The sequence below is a fragment of the Drosophila persimilis genome, unplaced genomic scaffold, assembly GCF_003286085.1.
Source record: "Drosophila persimilis strain 14011-0111.01,24,50 unplaced genomic scaffold, DperRS2 tig00000431-arrow-pilon, whole genome shotgun sequence".
Lineage (NCBI taxonomy): Eukaryota > Metazoa > Arthropoda > Insecta > Diptera > Drosophilidae > Drosophila > Drosophila persimilis.
In genome coordinates, this window is record NW_020825312.1 from 6926453 (window position 1) to 6943601 (window position 17149).

Below are 17149 nucleotides of genomic sequence, written 5' to 3' on the forward strand. Positions count from 1 at the left end.
CCGACTTAAAATAGATTTGGTATCGGTTAAGATTCGATTATGAATGGGTTATGGATATTCTATGATCACTCATCACCAGGACACTCAAAATTATAGCATTTAAATAGATTTGTTATCGCTTATGAACCGGTGATGTGTCGATTATGTACACTTTTTTCACTCAAAAAAAAGGACATTCAAAATCCTTAAGTCCTTGGCACCGGCTATGATCAATATTTAAAAACAACAACAAAAAATCACTATCTAAAAAAAAACGCCTTACACGCAAAGCAAAATGCTTTTAAGATCTTCAAAGCAGCCACAGGCACTGGAACAAAATTTGAGGCACACAGGAATTAATGGCACAGGATGCACAGGAGGCACAGGCAGATCTCAGCAGATTGTGGCACAGACTTTGGCTGTTGGGGCAGGCAATCTGTTGGTTCGACCACAGCTGGTTGACTGACACAACGTTTGGGGCTGAAACACGCTGAAATTCGAAATCGTTCAAGCCGGAAGCCACGAAACATCCGATGTCTTGGACAACGGTTTTTGACGTTGGCGCCTAATGGAATTAGCGCATGGCGTCAGCGACAGCGACAGTGTGGCAGTGTCAGGGCCATGGCCACAGGTTCGCTGCGATTTCGATTTCTTTGGGATTTCGGGTAGCACTTTTTGGGTATCACTTTGGGGGCTTCTTTGCACTGCACCCACGGCCATGGCCTCGTGCACCTGACTTTGACGGGGTTTTTTCTCTGTGTGTGTGGGAGTCACCAACAATGGGGCTGGTGGCTGGTGGCTGGTGGCTATGGGGCTGCAGGGCTTGTGGCGTTGACGGTGTCGGTGTCGGTGGCGGTGGCTGTGCCTGTGGCGAGAAGTCAAGTGGCTCGAATTTTCTTTTGCATTGTTGGCTTTTCAATTTGTTGGCGGCCATGCCCACTGATTTCTCTTTGTGGCAGCGGCCCCTCCCACTGATTCCTTTTCGTTTGGGGCTTCTCTTTATTTATATTTTCGACAGCAGACGCGACGCGACGCTATGCGACTCGACGCGACGCGACGCGACGCGACGCTCTCCAGGAGGCGTCGAGTCCTTTGTGTGACATTTATGCCCGCAGCTGGTGCTCTCCAATGGACTTTCTGCCTTTCGTACACGAGTATAGCTGACTGATTACTCTCGTGCCCCGTGTGCCCCATTTGGCATCCTCTGATTTCCTTTCTTTTTCGTTGGTTTCGGAGGACCTTCTGTGCTGTCATGTTACACATGACTTCAAATTCAATGAGCTGCAAAATTTTCGCCCATTGTTAAAGCTTGAAGCTCGTTAGCCGGGGGCGCCGGGGGGGGCGTGGCGCAAGTCCAGAGAGCCAGAGCTCTCCAAAAATACATACCAGGTTCCAGCGAGCGTTTAATGAATTTACGCTCTTTGCGCTTTTGAACTTTCAATATTTTCGAGCTGGCTGGAAGGCAGGAGGAGGAGCCGGTACGCGGTACGCGGTACTCTTCCTGCAAATGCACTCGTCTTGGATTACATTCTCTGCCTATGGGCCCAAGCACCCAGGACCCAGGACCCTGGACCCAGGACAATGGCCCATAACTCAGGGCAGTGTTGGGTTTCGATTCGCCCTAGTTTTGGAGACCAGCTGCTGCCGCTGCTGCTGCTGCTGCTGGGCTCCTGTGACGCCCATTAAATGCAGAAAGCCCAAGGGCACCCGGCACCCGGCACCCGGCACCCGGCTCACGGAGAGGGTTGCCTTCTACTACGCAGATTTATTGAGAGCTTCCCTGCTTATTTAAGCTGCAATAATAATTATGTTACATCCAGAAGTGGGAGGGCTGGCGGGTGAACGGGAGCTGCATTTCGAGATGCTGCTCCTCCTGTAGGAAGCTCTTGAAGGCTGGTCCCCTCCGTTTGCCGTGCTGCTGCTCCTGCTGCCACGCCTCAACACCTGTGTATCTGGGTATATGCGATGAATCGACCAGAAATTCGGCTCAAGTGGGGGTGGTGGGGCGTATATAGGGAGGTCGAGAAAGGTAGAAAGTAAAAATAACTTGCATGAACTTTCCCTCAAAGGACACGCACACACACACACACACACACACACACGCAGACAGACATCGGTGGTGGAGATACACTGCCTCACGTACGGCCCAGAAGTGTGCTACAAATATGCTCATTACGTGCGCGCCAAGTGGCAGCCACTCCAGCGGCCTGCCACACATGCCACCACCAGCAATCCGGCCTGCCAGCCAGCCAGCCAGCCAGCCCCCTTCCATCCTGCCACCCCCCCCGTTAACCCGCCTGTGTCGCCTCCAGCGACAATTGCTCAATTTATTATTGCATACTTTGCGGCCATAAAAGTTGCGGCCTGCCTTCTCCGGTTGCATGTCCTATAAGGAGCGCCACTCGCTTTGAATATCCTGAAGATACACATATTCTACTTACAGACAGCTTTCAATTTGTGGAAACTCCTGCACGCGACACACACTTCGCCAGCAATTGCCAGCCATTTGGCTGTGGCATGCAACACAAGCGACTGGAAAGTCAGTTGCGACTTGCCAAGGGAAACGGCAACTGCAACTAAACTGACGACAGACAGATGCAAATATTCATAGATGTTCCCCCTCCCCTCAGCTAAGCACTTTTCTCTCTCTCCCAGCGTGGCTTAGCAGTTGAGATTGGGCCAAGAATTACTATGGAATAAAGCCATGAAAGAGCTTACTATTCGTAGTTTTCCCTTCAGTGCTGGCTCCCATCTTGCATTCTCTTTTTCCCGCGATAATAATCCCCCCTCTAGGCTAGAGTTGCCATGGAAAGAGCCACAAAATGCAGCCACAAAATCCCAAAAGAAATTAACACAAGAAAAGAAGAAAAGTAAGATCAACGTTGGAAAGCAAAACTTTGTGGGGAAAAACGTGGAGCATTCCCCCCTTTGGGGCGCCTTCAAATATGTATGTATGATATCCAGGCTGGCTCTGAATTGGCTTGGAAAACAAAAGAAAACCCTATAGTTTCCTCCTTGCAATAGGACGTTTGTTGGTTACGAGAGTGTTGTGGGAGACATCTTTAAAGTTGAGGGCTTGTTGTGCCTACAAACACGACGCTTGAGTGATGTACGATATGCTACAAACATCCACAGTCGAACTTCCATATGGCGAGAGTCAAGGGGCGTGTTTAGGAGGGCAGTATTCTGGACTTCTGGATTTCTACAGTGCTTCCAGTGGCATGTTTTTGCCCACGTTCACGAGTGACTGGCACCCTTGACTGCTAAGCCCCACTGGAAGAGAGAGAAAAGAGCAGAGCAGCTACAATTCAAGAAATTATCTTCCTTAATATTGTCAACCCAATTGTAAAACCCAATTAAAACTACATCTTTTCGATATATTATCGTACGATAACCCAAATCCTTTCGCCTAAGGGAACATTCAACAGCGAATCGAGTGTCGTCTGGAAGAATATGCTGCATTTTTCCTCCCAATGCCGATGGGGGTCTGTTTTGTATATAATTTCCTACTTGCTTTATCGATGATGTGGTTATTCTTCCTGCTGCTGCTGCTGGCCATTACATTTACGAAATTGTATTTGCTAGTCCATACAATATTTGTGAAATTGGCATTTAAATATTTGATGAGCGTCCAAGCCCCAGAGTGGGAAAGAGAAAAGATGCGTGGATTGTGTTCCCGTTCCCGTTTCCATTCCCGAGCACTGATTGCACAAATGAAATATTGAGTAGAGGAGACTCTGGCTGGAGTCCCTTCGGGGATAGGGTTGGCTGGTGGGGGGCGGGGAGGGGAGGGGTAGCTGCGTGGCAAGGGCCACACAACTTGACCTTGTTTTTTGGCATCCATCAACATTTGATGGCATGGGATGGCATTGCATGCACTGTGTCTCTCTCCGCCCGGTCTCGCTCCGTCCAGCCATTCGTCAGTCAATCAATCAAACGCTCACTCAATTACATCAATCAGAGGGCGGGACGGCAGTGTGGGACGATGCGAAATGTAATCCAAAACCAAAGTCCAGGACATATCCACAAGGGAGGCGGCAGAGCAGGGCGGCAGGGGGGCAGCGGCCGAAGGCCAGACCAGAAGTAATTGCCGTGCGATAAACAAAGTCCTTTTTCATTGTATGCACAAACATTCGCTAGGGATACAGCAGGACAGCCACAAAAAGATAGAGGGAGTGTGGTGTGGTCTGTGGTATGGGGATGGGGATGGGGAGGGGCATGGTCGAGTGGAAATCAGGATCTCCTCTCAGCTTTGCACTGCTGAAAACTGAAACTCGGATGAAATGACATGGAAATGCAATGAAAATATACAAACTCGTTTGCCCAAATCATTTAACAGAATGCAATTTCTCCACCCTCTTTCTCTCTTTCTCTACCTGTCTCTTTCTACCTCCATTTTGTGTGGATGCAGCCTTCAGAGCGGGAATTTTTGCAGAGTTTTGCATACTTTTTCCGATGCTAAATGAATATTTTTCATTTAATTAAAGCAAAGCACACACACACAATAAATATTTATATACCTACGTATATGTATTTGTGTGTAGGTGTATTTGCATGTGTATGTGTGTGACATTTTATGAAATTCCATCAAAATGTAGAAGGACAGGAAAGGGAGCAGCAGCGGGGGCAGGAGGCAGAAGGCAGAAGCAGGAGTGATGCACATCAACAGGAAACAGCATTTAGTTGACTCTCGCTCTCATCCCCATCCCCATCCTCTCCGCTCCCTCTCGCTCTATCTCTCTCTAAGCAATTTCAAAATTTATATATAACACATATCCCATCCTATCCCGTAGTTGATGTGGGTCAAAGGGGGTCACTCCTGGCCTGTGGCATGCAGCAGAGGTCTGAATTTCCCACAAAATTCGACGGCAGAATGCTACCCGCAGAAGTGGGTCACACGACCTTAAGGATGTGTCTTAAGGATGTCCGTCCATCAAAGACTTTTGTGGATTCAATTAATATTAATTTCGAAGCGCAACTTCGCGATCTCCGATCTCATGACGACACTTGTCCACTAAACGATTCGAATAACTCGAGAGGGGATACAAATGGGCCTTTCCATGGCAATTTCCAAGAGACTCACAGTACCGATATTATTTCAAATATTTCTGAATAAAACAGATGATTCATGATGAAAGATTATTCCTCAGAGTCTCTCTTACATCATCATCAGTCCCATCATCATCAGGCTACGGTTATCCATAACATCACATTCAAGTTGAAACGAGCGGGAGGGCTGTGAGCCGCGACAAGGGCCGCAGCTCTACTTTGCATATACCCGGTACTCAGTCAGTATAAATGTCAGCTTATGATTTATGATTTGGGCCCAGTCGCGCCTCCCCCCAGCGTACCCCCTAAATCAAGACTATTCTTAAGATATAAATCGGTTTTATTATATTTTCAATTCATGGGGACATATGTATATGGAGTAATGATCCAACGATTATAGCACCGATAACCGTTTCAATTGGCTATGTTCTTCCAGTTCACTGATAACCGTTTCAATCGGTTATGTTTTTCAAGTGTTTTCCCACCGCCACCTCTTTTTGGGGTGACACAGACACACATGCACAAGCACTCAAATTATGCAGATACAGATACATTTGCAGGTGATAGATACATGTGACCTCGTCAGATATGCGGGCGATACGGTGTGGGTGGGGGTGAGGGTAGGGTAGGGCAGGGGGATACGTGCGATGCGTGGGAATTTGCAAAGTCCCCACCAAAGCAAGAAACTCGCTTAGGCACGCACCATCCGTCAACAAAGGGACAACGAAACGCATGGAGCATGGAAAAGGAAGAGATTCGTTCCTCCCCCTGCACCCGGAATGGGGGCGGTGCGGGGCCGGGCTCCTGGAGGTAGGACCCAGCCAAATCAAAACTGAATGATGGGCGTGGGAGTGAGTCTTGGGGCATCCTTCAAACAAACTGTCAGCAACTGTCAAAAGAAGTTAAACGAAACCAAAGGAAACCCGACGATGAAAAAAAACGAAAGAAAGAAATAAAACAAAGAAGAGAAAGGTCCAACAACAACTACAACAAAAAAAGACTGAAACAACATTCGACAGTAGATCGTTCGGGAACGGAACTCCGGCCCCGCGTGTCCGTGTGCTCTCCGGGGCTCTCCGGCCCTCTCCGGCCCCTCTCGGGTTTGGGGCCCCGCTGTCATATGGCTTACAGCTGTTGGCAGCATGTGGCATGAGGCAGGAGGTAGGTGGCATGAGGTAGGAGGCAGCAGGCAGGAGGCAGGAGGCAGGAGGAGTGCCCTGCCCCAACGTCAATGTGGCACGTAGGCGACGGGCGATGGCGGTGGTTTATTTTTAGCAGGCAGCCCATGAACAAAAAAAGAAACTTCGAATCCCCAAATCAAAACAATACATCATCAAGGGGGCGGGACGCATTGCTGAAAACTGGAATGCCACACCCCCACCTTTGTTGCTGTTGGTGTTGTTATCCTTGGGAGAAATTGTGCATATTAAATATGTGACAGTGAAAGTGTAGAGAAAGCCGAGTAGAGGATGGAATCCAACGAACTTCGACGTTCCCTAACTGCGGTTCGAAATTGTATCGAAAAGGCTATAGGGAAGAGGGGCTGAGAACCCCACAAGCAACCATTTACTGGAGCCCAAAGGAGCACCAGGGGAATCCAAGGGAACAAGAGGAATCCAAGCAACAAGTTGCAGCACATAAAAAGCACATCCAAACAGCATCAAAATTCTTTCACAGCAATGCCCTCTCGATCCAGAAATCCTTTTCTTCCTAATCGTTTCGGTCTCTCCAGAAGAGTATACAAATATTCAAAAGCATGGACTCAAAGGAGAACATAACCGAACACCGAAGACAGGTCCTCAGTGGAACCCCAAGCCCAAGCCCAGAACAGAACCCTGGAATTCCTTTGGCGGTTCCTTTGCAACAGAGCAGCATTTATACTAATTTCTCGATAATTTCGTTGAGCTCGTAAAATGTACGGTTATGTTTCGTAGGACAATTGGCATGGCAGAAGGACATGGGAACTTAGACGCCTGTGAGCCTATTTGAGTGGTTCCAACAGACGTTTTATCGATTGCCGTGTGGACAATTTGTATTTGATGAGCTTTTAATTGAATGGATTTTCGCTTTCCCTTTGCTTTCCCTAGAAATACACACATGTATTTAAGTGTGCATGCATGTGTGTGTGTATGTAGGTGGAAGGAGGGGCACAGCAGTATAAGAAATGGGTTTATTTTCATGATAAAATGGGATCTTGGGATAATTTTGCTTTTGGTTGCAATATAATATTTATTTGGATTCTAATAAAATGCATATTTTGTTAATTACAAATTTGTTTCTTATGTTTAAAAGCAATGGCAACACATATTTCGTGTGTGGACTGTATGTGGATGCTATGAAAATGTATACTTTAGTAACTAACAATGTTCCTTTGTACTACAAAGTAACTGTTGAAACACATTATGGGTGTGGATCGTATGTGGGTTGATCCACATCCAACCCAGGGAGCCCACGGAAAAACGTATAAAAAGAGTCCAGTGCTGACCTGAAGTAAGTACCCATCGTAAGTACTCGGTTGTAATGTAAGTCGTAAAATCTAAGGGAAAAGGCTGTGTGGTCCTTTAAGTTTTTTAGTATCCGAAGCAAAAGCAAGCGAAAGCCCTTCCAGTGCCAGTGCCAGTGCCAGTGCCAGAGCCAGAGCCGGAGCCAGAGTTAGAGTTAGAGACAGAATCAGAGAACAACATAATATGGGGAATATCATATAGAACAAAGAGGCAGCGATCAAGTTACAAATTGGAGCAGCCAAGTGGCAGGGCAATTGTCAGAGACAGAAGCCCGAAAACTTTTCTCTCACTTGTGCTGGCGGGAAGAGTTCATCTCGTTTCGGCTCCAGGCCCAAAAAGTGTTTCCAAAGGGGGGTAGATGGATGTGCGGTGGATGGGGGATGAAATGGACAGACCCACAGATAGACGGACCAACACTGATGGAAATGCCAAAAGAATCAGAGACAGGAGGAGGCGCAGCCAAGTTTCTTTTTCCATCAAACAAACTTTTCATCGAAAAGTTGTAATTCCGTGCACGACGGCTCCATTTTCCTATCAGTGACTACTGCATTCACAACAAGTTTGTTTTCCATTTTTCCGTTCCGTTCCGTTCCGTTCCGTTCTGCTGTTTTTCTTTCTTTCATTTTTTCGCCTGATGGCCTCTGGGCGCCACTCTATAGATTCTGCATTCTTTTGTCCCGGGTCTCGGGCCCCGGGCTGCAGCTTTAGTTGTAAGCCGCGAGCATAATTACATTTTAATACTTTTTAAGCGCATTAATTGCAAACAGAGAGAGGGAGTGGCAGTGTGTGTCGGGAACGGACACACGAGGGCACACAAGCGAACACTGAAAGACACTCACTTGCATTTTGATTTCATTCCCCATTCATTCAGTCATCATTCAGTCAGCATTCAGTCATTCAGTCAGCCATTCAGTCAGCTCTTCTTGGCTTTAGCTCAGGCTCAAGCCAGCCACTCCATCGTATCGTCCTGTCCTCCAATTTTAAGTGGATAACCATGCGAGGGGTAATGCCATCAAGTGAATTCTAAGAATGCCCTAGGGAATTCCCCTCCCACTGCCCCACCCACCCTCTATTTGTGAATATGCAAATAAAATATTTCTGTTTACTCAATTTGTAAGCTTTACTGCCAACGTCATTAGTTCTCGTTTCTCTGTGTCATCTCGGTGCTCTCTTTATCTCTCTCTCTCTCCCTCTGGCTGTGTGCTCCTGTGGCCCTTGAACGGGATTCGTAATGCAGTTTCACGTCAATAGAGCGCATTGTTGGGACATATTACGGGGGCCCTTGGCTTTCTGTGGGGCCCACTGGTTCGTTGCTACTGAGAACTGAGTGTTTGGGTCGGTGCGGGTCGCGGCGGGGGAAAGGTATCCAATTAGGAAGCTTAGGGAAAAACCTCGAGAAAATACGCTCAATACAGCTGTGGAAGGGGTTGTGGGGCCAAAGAAAATGGTCCAATTAGCGTCAAATATTGGAAAAGAAGTGCTTCTCTGAAATAAGGAATTATAGGGAATTATTTTATTTTGTGGACTCCATGTGGATCCCATGTGGATGCTATTCAAATATACGCATTTAACCCAAAAAGGAATATAAAGCCATCAAACGAACAGTAATGCATATTTGGTGTGTGGACTGTAAGTGGGTCCCATGTGGATGCTGATAATATTGATATATCAGCAACTAAAAATAATTCCTAATGCTAAAAAGTAACAGCAAAACATATTTTCCGTGTGGATCGTATGTGGAACTCATCGCAAAATGTACGCAATTTCTATTTCCATCGAAATTTGTAATGAAAATAAGCGACCACGAACACGAACACGACCACGTTGCCTGCTCCCAAAAGCCCCAATCGGTAATGTGTCAATATCATAAATTAGAGCAATCTATAAAGTGCAGAGCATTTACGACCTGGTCCTCCGATTGCACTAATTAACAGAGTGACAGATAGTAGAGACTGGGAGCGACAGAGAGAGAGAGAGAGAGAGAGACAAATGCACATTTCTTGAAAGGAAAGGAGACAGATGGACGGGACGGAGCGGTATGGTCAGCGTCAGCCTTCACCTGAATGGACACCAGTGACGCCATTACGACATCCGACCCGAACAATTTTGCAATCGAGAAGCCAAACTGTGTATGGAACCTGCCACCGTTCTGCCTGATGGCACCTCTACCTTTCCAGAATCCCCGTGTGGCCCCACACACACGGACACATGGACACATGGACACACGGTCACACGCACACAGACACACCCAAACCACTTTGATTAGCCGTGTCGTTGAGTGCATCCGAGAGCTCGTGTGCGTCTACAAGAGGATGGTAGCAGCAGGCAGCAGGTGGCAGGTAGCAGGTAGCACACCATGTGGAGGTGGGAGGATGGATTGCATTACGTATACGTAATCAGCTTAGTTGCTGTCATTTAATCAAATAATCATTGGCCCCAGTTCCCACGGCACCTCCTCCTGAGGTGACCTCGACCCATTTCTATTTCCACCTCCCAGCAGCAATTAGAGCACTCCCCGGGACCGCTGACAATTGAGCAATTGAGCGTAGATCCCCCCCATTTGAAAGCCTAGTACTGGTGTTTTCCAGTCAACATAGTAGCCCGTTGCTCCGACGTTCGTTCGTTTCGTTGGGCATAGGGCATTCAAAATCCTCAGTTGAAGTAACCTACACTAGGAGCTCAAAACAACAGATATTTTGTAACAATAAAAAAAAAAAAAAGGTTTCACATTTTGTGCTTTGCATTGTCGAAAATTGTTAATGGTTTTAATTGCAGTCCAGGACATTTAGCTGCACAATGAGTGATTCGGGCAACAATCATTTTGAGAGCTTCAATGAGGCCGTCCGGATAAAGAAGTCGATTTGTCAAGTGCTTGAGGACCAGTTCAAGCAATGCCAAGACGGGAAGCTACCAGTTTCGGGCTCACCGGCCTCGTCACCGATCAGAGTCTGGCTATGTCCGGAGATACGCGGGGCCCTTATGGACACAATCCGTAGACGCCTGATATACGAGTCGGATCAGGTGCTCAGCCTCGAAAGGGAGTTGGGCGAGACATGGGCCATTTTGGTCGAGTTCAGCAAGTGCGTCCAGAACGCCAAGACCGATATCGAATACGTTTTGGCAATGATCCGAACTGCTGCCGCGACACTCGAAAAGGATTTCCACGTGTAAGCGGCAGAGTGGCAGAGCAGGCAGAGACAAGGACGAAGAAGACCGAGCAGCCCAAGAAGACAGTGATGCCAGAAAAGTTTGCGGTAAAGCAAAAGATGTCCCAAAAATTGAAATGAACTAAATTCTTGTCAGCAAATAAATCGAATTTCCCATGTGAGGGAATATCGTTGAAGCCATATCGTTTCGTTTCGATTAGACTTGATTCTTGAACTTGAACCTCAGATGGACCGAGCTGAAGGTCCGGTGGTCTGTTGTGGGTATCCTCTGGCGAGTGGAATCAATCGATGCAGGATGCAACTTTGACATTTCAATGTTAACTCCTGGCTCCTGGTCGCTGATTGCGCATCTAATTCCTGGCTCCAGCTCTGGCTTTGGCTCCCCATCAACGGAGTCCCGCTGTGGTGTCGCTTTGGTCTGGCTCTGGGTCTCGGTCTCAGTCTCGGTCTAGGTCTGTCTGTTCCCCCCTCCTGTGTATGCGTATCTCTTTTCTGGGAATTTGGCTGCAGTCGCTCTTTGAGCTATTTATAGTCTGTCATTTGAATGGCAGCAGCATTCCAGGCGGCAGGAGCAGCAGCAGCAGTAGCCACTGCCACCACCCACGCACCCGCTGAGTGGCATAGTGGCATAGGGAGACGGGACGCCGCAGAGCGATTCGGAACGGGAAGGGACGGGACGAGTGCTGAATCGTAAACACATTTCCCCGTTACACGTGCGGACATTTTGTTTAGTTAGTTAATTTCTTTGTGTATCTGCGTGCGCGTGTGTGTGTGGCCCCGCATTGCGCATCGTAATTACATAATGATTTATTTTCGCATACAATTCGCTCGATTATACACTTTGAAGACGGAAGAGTATTCCCAACTAAAATTGATTCGATTGGTGCTCTTCATTCATAAGCGATCTGCCGGAGAGGAGGGAGATCTGCCAGAGCAGTATGTATGGTGTATTTTCATAAGAGATGCCATTGCTGTCGATTCCAGCTGGTACTAAACACTTTTTCCTGGGAAGATCTATAGAATATATAACGATATATATAACTCGAAGGGTATTAAGAAGTTTCACGTATTTGTTCTCGAATTTTTTGTGCTCTGTTGATTTATTTACACTGAATCCGAGGCCATCGGCATCATTGAAAATGCTGTTTTCTAATGCACGACCCCCTTCCTCCCAGAGGCATCCCATACACACCATCCATCCATTCACCCATCCATCCATCCGTAGGCCATCCATCCGTACACCAATGTGCAACAATGGTACCGGCGGATGTATAGATCCCAGGGACGAGTGTTTTTCGCATCTCTCTGATCCCCCTGGGAAATCGATTCTCTCCTTCCAACTCCCTTAATTGAGAAAGAGAGAGAGAGAGAGAGGGAGAGAGGGAGAGTGTGGGAGTGGGAGGTAAATCGAAATTAATTTGATTTATTTATTAGCTGTCTATTATTTGTTTATAAACAATTAAATCGAAAGGAATGCGCATTTGAGGTCTATGAGCATTTCAAGCGCCACAAAAAAAACAAAAAAACAAAACCAAAAACCAAAAACCAGCAACGAGAATTATTTTTATGGCAAATATTTATCTAGCAGTATTTTAGCTGGTAATCGAGGGGCTGGTAGCGGGGGGCTGGGGCATGGGGAATGGCTGGCGGGGGGGCCGGGCTGTCAAAGGCAAACAAAGCATCGAAGGTTGCTTAATGCTGAAATATTAATGTGCGTTAATTACACAAAGGGGGGGCCTCTGCCTCTGCCTGCGCTAGTGCTGGTGTTGCCGTGGCATCTGCGAGAGAGAGTCTGAATCCGGGGTATTATCTTGATGCCATAATGCCAGCAGAATCAGGATCATTGTATCTGCACAACACAGACATTTGGGCCCATTTTGTGGGTCCACAGGTGGAAAAGTTGACCTTCAATTATCCAAACGCAAACCATCTACTGATGGCATTTCATGATTCCCATTCCCGACCGCCCTCTGGCCTGTAAAGATATGTATATCATTTCCAAGTCTTGCGATATTTATGTAGATATTAGCCGTTTCTTTTTTTAATTACTCGAAATACAATAGTAACTGCAATCCCCTCCGAAACTAGCCTCAACTTATTGCAGAGATACACCATAATACTCGTCTTTTCCACTGGGGAGACCTGCTAAGCCCTCGCTTGCCCCACTTTTAGTCCCCTCCTTTCCGACCGTTGGACCTCTCGTTTTTCCACTGTTAGTTCTCTGTTTGTAGGCCTGTTACTCGCTGTTAAAAGTTCCCACAACCGAACAGTCACTGTCTTTTGTTTCTTTGCAATTACAAAAAATATTTGAGATTTAAATGAAGACTGGATATGGCAGGGGATATTCCAAAATTATAGGATTTTACTGTCACAGATTCGATGTTAATTTCGTTTAACGCCTAGCTGTTCCCTAATAACCCTAGATAAATATTGTTCGCTTCAGATATGTTCACGTTTTTACAGCCATTGTGGCAGCCTTCACCGATGACTAGTATTCTATTCCTTACATAGTTTAGTATTCAAATATTCCTGTATATATGATATGTTCTTAATATTTTACTTTATGAGGATGATCTTTGTGATCTCTCCCCCTTGATGCCTCACCGGATAGTTCCCCCTGGCTTTCCCTTCCATACAATCAAATATGTAGCCGATTGCTCCAGTCTTCCTTCGTTTACAGAAATGATTTCCCAGAGTCCCAAAAGTCGAATAGAAAATTCAATTTCAATTACCTTTTTGCTTAGTCTATATCCGATGCACACAGATACAGAGATACACAGATACAGAGGGGCTAGAAGATACACAAACTGGCAGATACAGTCTGATGGACAGATATATTTGGTATCGCGTACTCGTGTACTCGGTAGTTCATTTATTCGGTTCTCTCGCCCCTAGATTACGCATTTTGTTTATTGTTTTGATGAAGTGATGTTTCTGCCACTGCCACTGCCCATGCCCATGCCACTGCCACTGCCGCGGCTATTCCTCGGTTTCTTTTGTTATTCTTAATTTATTTTTACTTCTACGCAGCCTTCTGCTTTCCTCTTGAGGCAGAAAATTAAGCAATTTCCATGGCGACCAATGCGAAAAAGGTTAAGCGCATCAAATTACATCCCCAGCGACATCCCCCGACATCCGCAGAGAGGTTGGGGCCTGTCCTCTCAAAAATTGTGCGTTCATTTAATTGCAAATCAAAGCCAAAACATGGCTAAAAGTAAATACCCAGAACCAAGATACTTCTCGCACTCACGGATACCCGGATACTCAGAGTTATCTTCTGTGTGTGTGTGTGTGCATTTGGTCGACAAAATTCTCTAATTGGGGGACACTGGACTCGACTTTCCAATTAACAATCAAAGGCCACCCACAGATCCCTCCAGAAGAATGAGGGTAGATCCCTTTCGCTTATGGAGAAATTTGTACAGCGAATGGTGCCCGCAAGGATACCAGGAGATCTTCAAGTATTTTAACGGAGGAGTGTATCTTTGGCCTGCATTAAGCATCTGTTGCAACGGTTGGCATATCTCATGGATCTCTCTCTCTCTCTCATTGTATGTCAAGCACTCGAAAGCATCCAAAATATGTATCTTTGTTCAGAGATATCTATCTGAAGGGGGTAGCCATTTCCAAGTGGCTATTGGGAGCACTTTCGATACAGGTATCTCTTGGATACGTTCACGCTTTGACCCAAGGAGTGCTGCTCGAGTGTGCCCAAGTCCAGCGACTCCTTCTGTCATCTATAACTACATAAATACGTACCATTCGAATCAGATATAGTTATGCTCTCATACAATGGATTGTTTTTGAAACAAAATAGAAAACAGAATGCCAAAATGCCAGAACGTCAGAAGAGAAATAAATCAATTTAGAACTGCTACAAGTTAATGAGCGGCCCGGAAATCGTTTTCAGCGCCCCATCAACAGTAAACTGATGGGCAAAGCAAGCACCGCAGACAGACGCAGCACAGGGCAGGGCCTTCGAGTGAATGTGCTCCTCTGGCTCCGAAAGGACAACGAACTTCGGGTGCCACAGGCACAGGGTGAGTGAGTGAGCGGGGGGCACGGGGCAAGAGCAAACACCAAAACAGAAGGCGCCGACCTATCGTCTTAATATTTTTGCTTTGTCAATAGTCAATTTTGAGTGGAAACTGTATGACAAGCCGCCGCTTTGGTCTCTTCTCTCCCTCCATCTTTCCTGGGCATCTTTCTTGTATAGCACAGCCATTATCAGTTGGAAATGGTCACCAATGACGGCATCCTGTGCGGTACTGTACTTTTAGTGTGACCAAAACAGCATGACGCAGCAGGTCTCTTGACGACTCATATTCAGCTCGCTCTAAGCAAAGGAGATTCGGGTGCCATTCGTGAGATGATGTCTGTACTTTTAGTGTGACCAAAGCTGCGGAAAATGAACCAATTCTTAGACAATGCTTTGATTGACAATAAAACTAACAAAAACTATCTTTAATTCTAAACAATACAGACATCACACAATCTTGCAGTCGCCTTTAGCTTGCTCCAAATTTTTGGAGGCAGCCTTTTGCAACCCTTAGCTTGCTATATCCTTTCCTGCGATACTCTTCACTTATTTACACTCGAAAAACATATCTTAAGCAGCATCTACACAGCAACAAAGCCTTGATTACATCTCTTCTTATCTTGGTATCTTTGTCTTTGGAAATCACACCACGCCTTCGACGACTACAACACAGCCTCGAGATCACATCATCCACGACCAGCTGCGATTGATCCTGATCAACTCTAACAAGTCTGATATCGCCTTTGGCACATGCACAGACCATTCTCCTTTTGGAACTACATTGGTCCAAGGCCCGCCACATCATGGAGTCCCATAGCCATAGCCTTGCCTTGAGCATTACTGGTCCCACATTGAGTACTTGGTAAATTTAGGTTCATTTATTCGCTCTAGCTCTAATTGCTCTTGCTTGCTCAGAGACGCACATTCGAAGAGAATCGCACAACAACATGCATGTCGTGTGCATTACGAGGCACCTTAATGCTCGAGGCCTGCCCCACCGCTGCTCCAAGCAATTCCCTATCGCTGATCTTGGCGTAAAGCCACTCCACTCCCTGTCAAACGTAAATCCGGTGCATCGAGTCCTTAAACAAGTGACGCGACACTCCAGACGTTTGCACGTCATTCAGAGTGAGTCAAGAGCCCAACAGAGCGAGAGAGAGAGAGAAAGAAAATACAAGTGGAAGAGTGGAGGGGTGGGATGGGGAATTGGGAGAAAACCAATGACAAATAATTAATTGCGCACACTTTCGCCGGCTTGTGGATGGGGAGACAACCCACCGACTATCCTCGTAACGTATCCATTTATAAACAGAACACAAACATCGTCTGCCAAACTGAAGGGCAGCATGGCAGGACCGAAGGGTGCAGGGGTGAAGGGGTGAAGGAGTGGATATTGGGCGCTGCTTGGATTGGGGTTCATTGAGGTCCTTCCATTGGCACCAATTAACTTGGGCGTATTGTGTAAATAATGCGTTAGACATGGTTAGACATTCATGTCGGCCCATAGACACGTCGTCGTCCTGTGCGCTGCCTCGTCCTCGATACACGCGTTTGATTGCACTCGTAGCCAGCCAGCCTCTAATAGAAGACCGGGTATATTCGCACGAGTACGACTACGAGTACGAGTACGAGTACGAGTAGTAGAAGACGTTCGAGTCGTCCTGATGGGCCTGTTGACATTGATCCGGTGGCCCATACCACATACCCATACCGATTAGATATGTCAGTGACTGTTGCTTGAATGGTTCGGTTCAATGCCTGAATGGTGGATGTGGGATGTGGGATGCTGTTGCTTCTACGGGGTAATTGCCATCAAATCGACAGATAAAAAGAGGCCCGGCCCAGAAAAGAAAAAAGGCTACAAAAGGGGAGCCTCCCTTTCGAGTCTTTTGTGCATGTGACGGAGCAGAGAGAGAGGGAGAGAGGCCCAGCAGGATATTTTGTAAATCATTAGTCAAACAAGAGAGAGATGCTGGCAGCCTGCCTGACAGCCTGCCTGCCTTGTGTGGTTGTCCTCATTCGGCTCCTCCTGCTGCTGCCTCCTCCTGTGGCTTGTTCTGTGGCACAGCGACACGGGGGGGCTGTGTGGCTGCGGCTGTGGAGTGCAGCAGCAGCTTGGCTCCCTAGATGTCATCAGCATTACGGTAGTGGATGAGTGGCGATCCATTACCGCCATTATGGCCATCAAAAGCCATCAAAGTTGATCGTTGGATCGAGGCGACGGCGACTCCTGGGCTCCATAACTCAAGGCAGAGTGAAGGGAGCAGAGCTCCGAGAGAACTACCAATAGAGAAAACACACACACTGTGCCACACGGTGTGGCGGTGCCAGTGGCTGTTCCTAATGCGAAAGTCAACTCTCTCGCCTCTCTCGCTGAGAGGGGGGGCGAAGGAGCCGTTCACTTAGAGAAA

The 17149-nt window shown here is 47.0% G+C and overlaps 1 protein-coding gene across 4 annotated transcripts in view; it reads right to left on the reverse strand.

The window, feature by feature from the left end:
• LOC6596923 (1-phosphatidylinositol 4,5-bisphosphate phosphodiesterase) overlaps positions 1-17149 on the reverse strand; it is a 44734-nt gene that overhangs the window by 16433 nt on the left and 11152 nt on the right. The window contains exon 1 of one of the 4 annotated variants that reach the window (XM_026989897.1): positions 263-428. The exons of the other annotated variants lie outside the window; for them this stretch is intronic. The gene's annotated coding sequence lies outside the window, so the exon portion shown is untranslated. Of the gene's footprint in view, positions 1-262; positions 429-17149 lie in introns of those variants that run through there. 4 annotated transcript variants of the gene reach the window in all.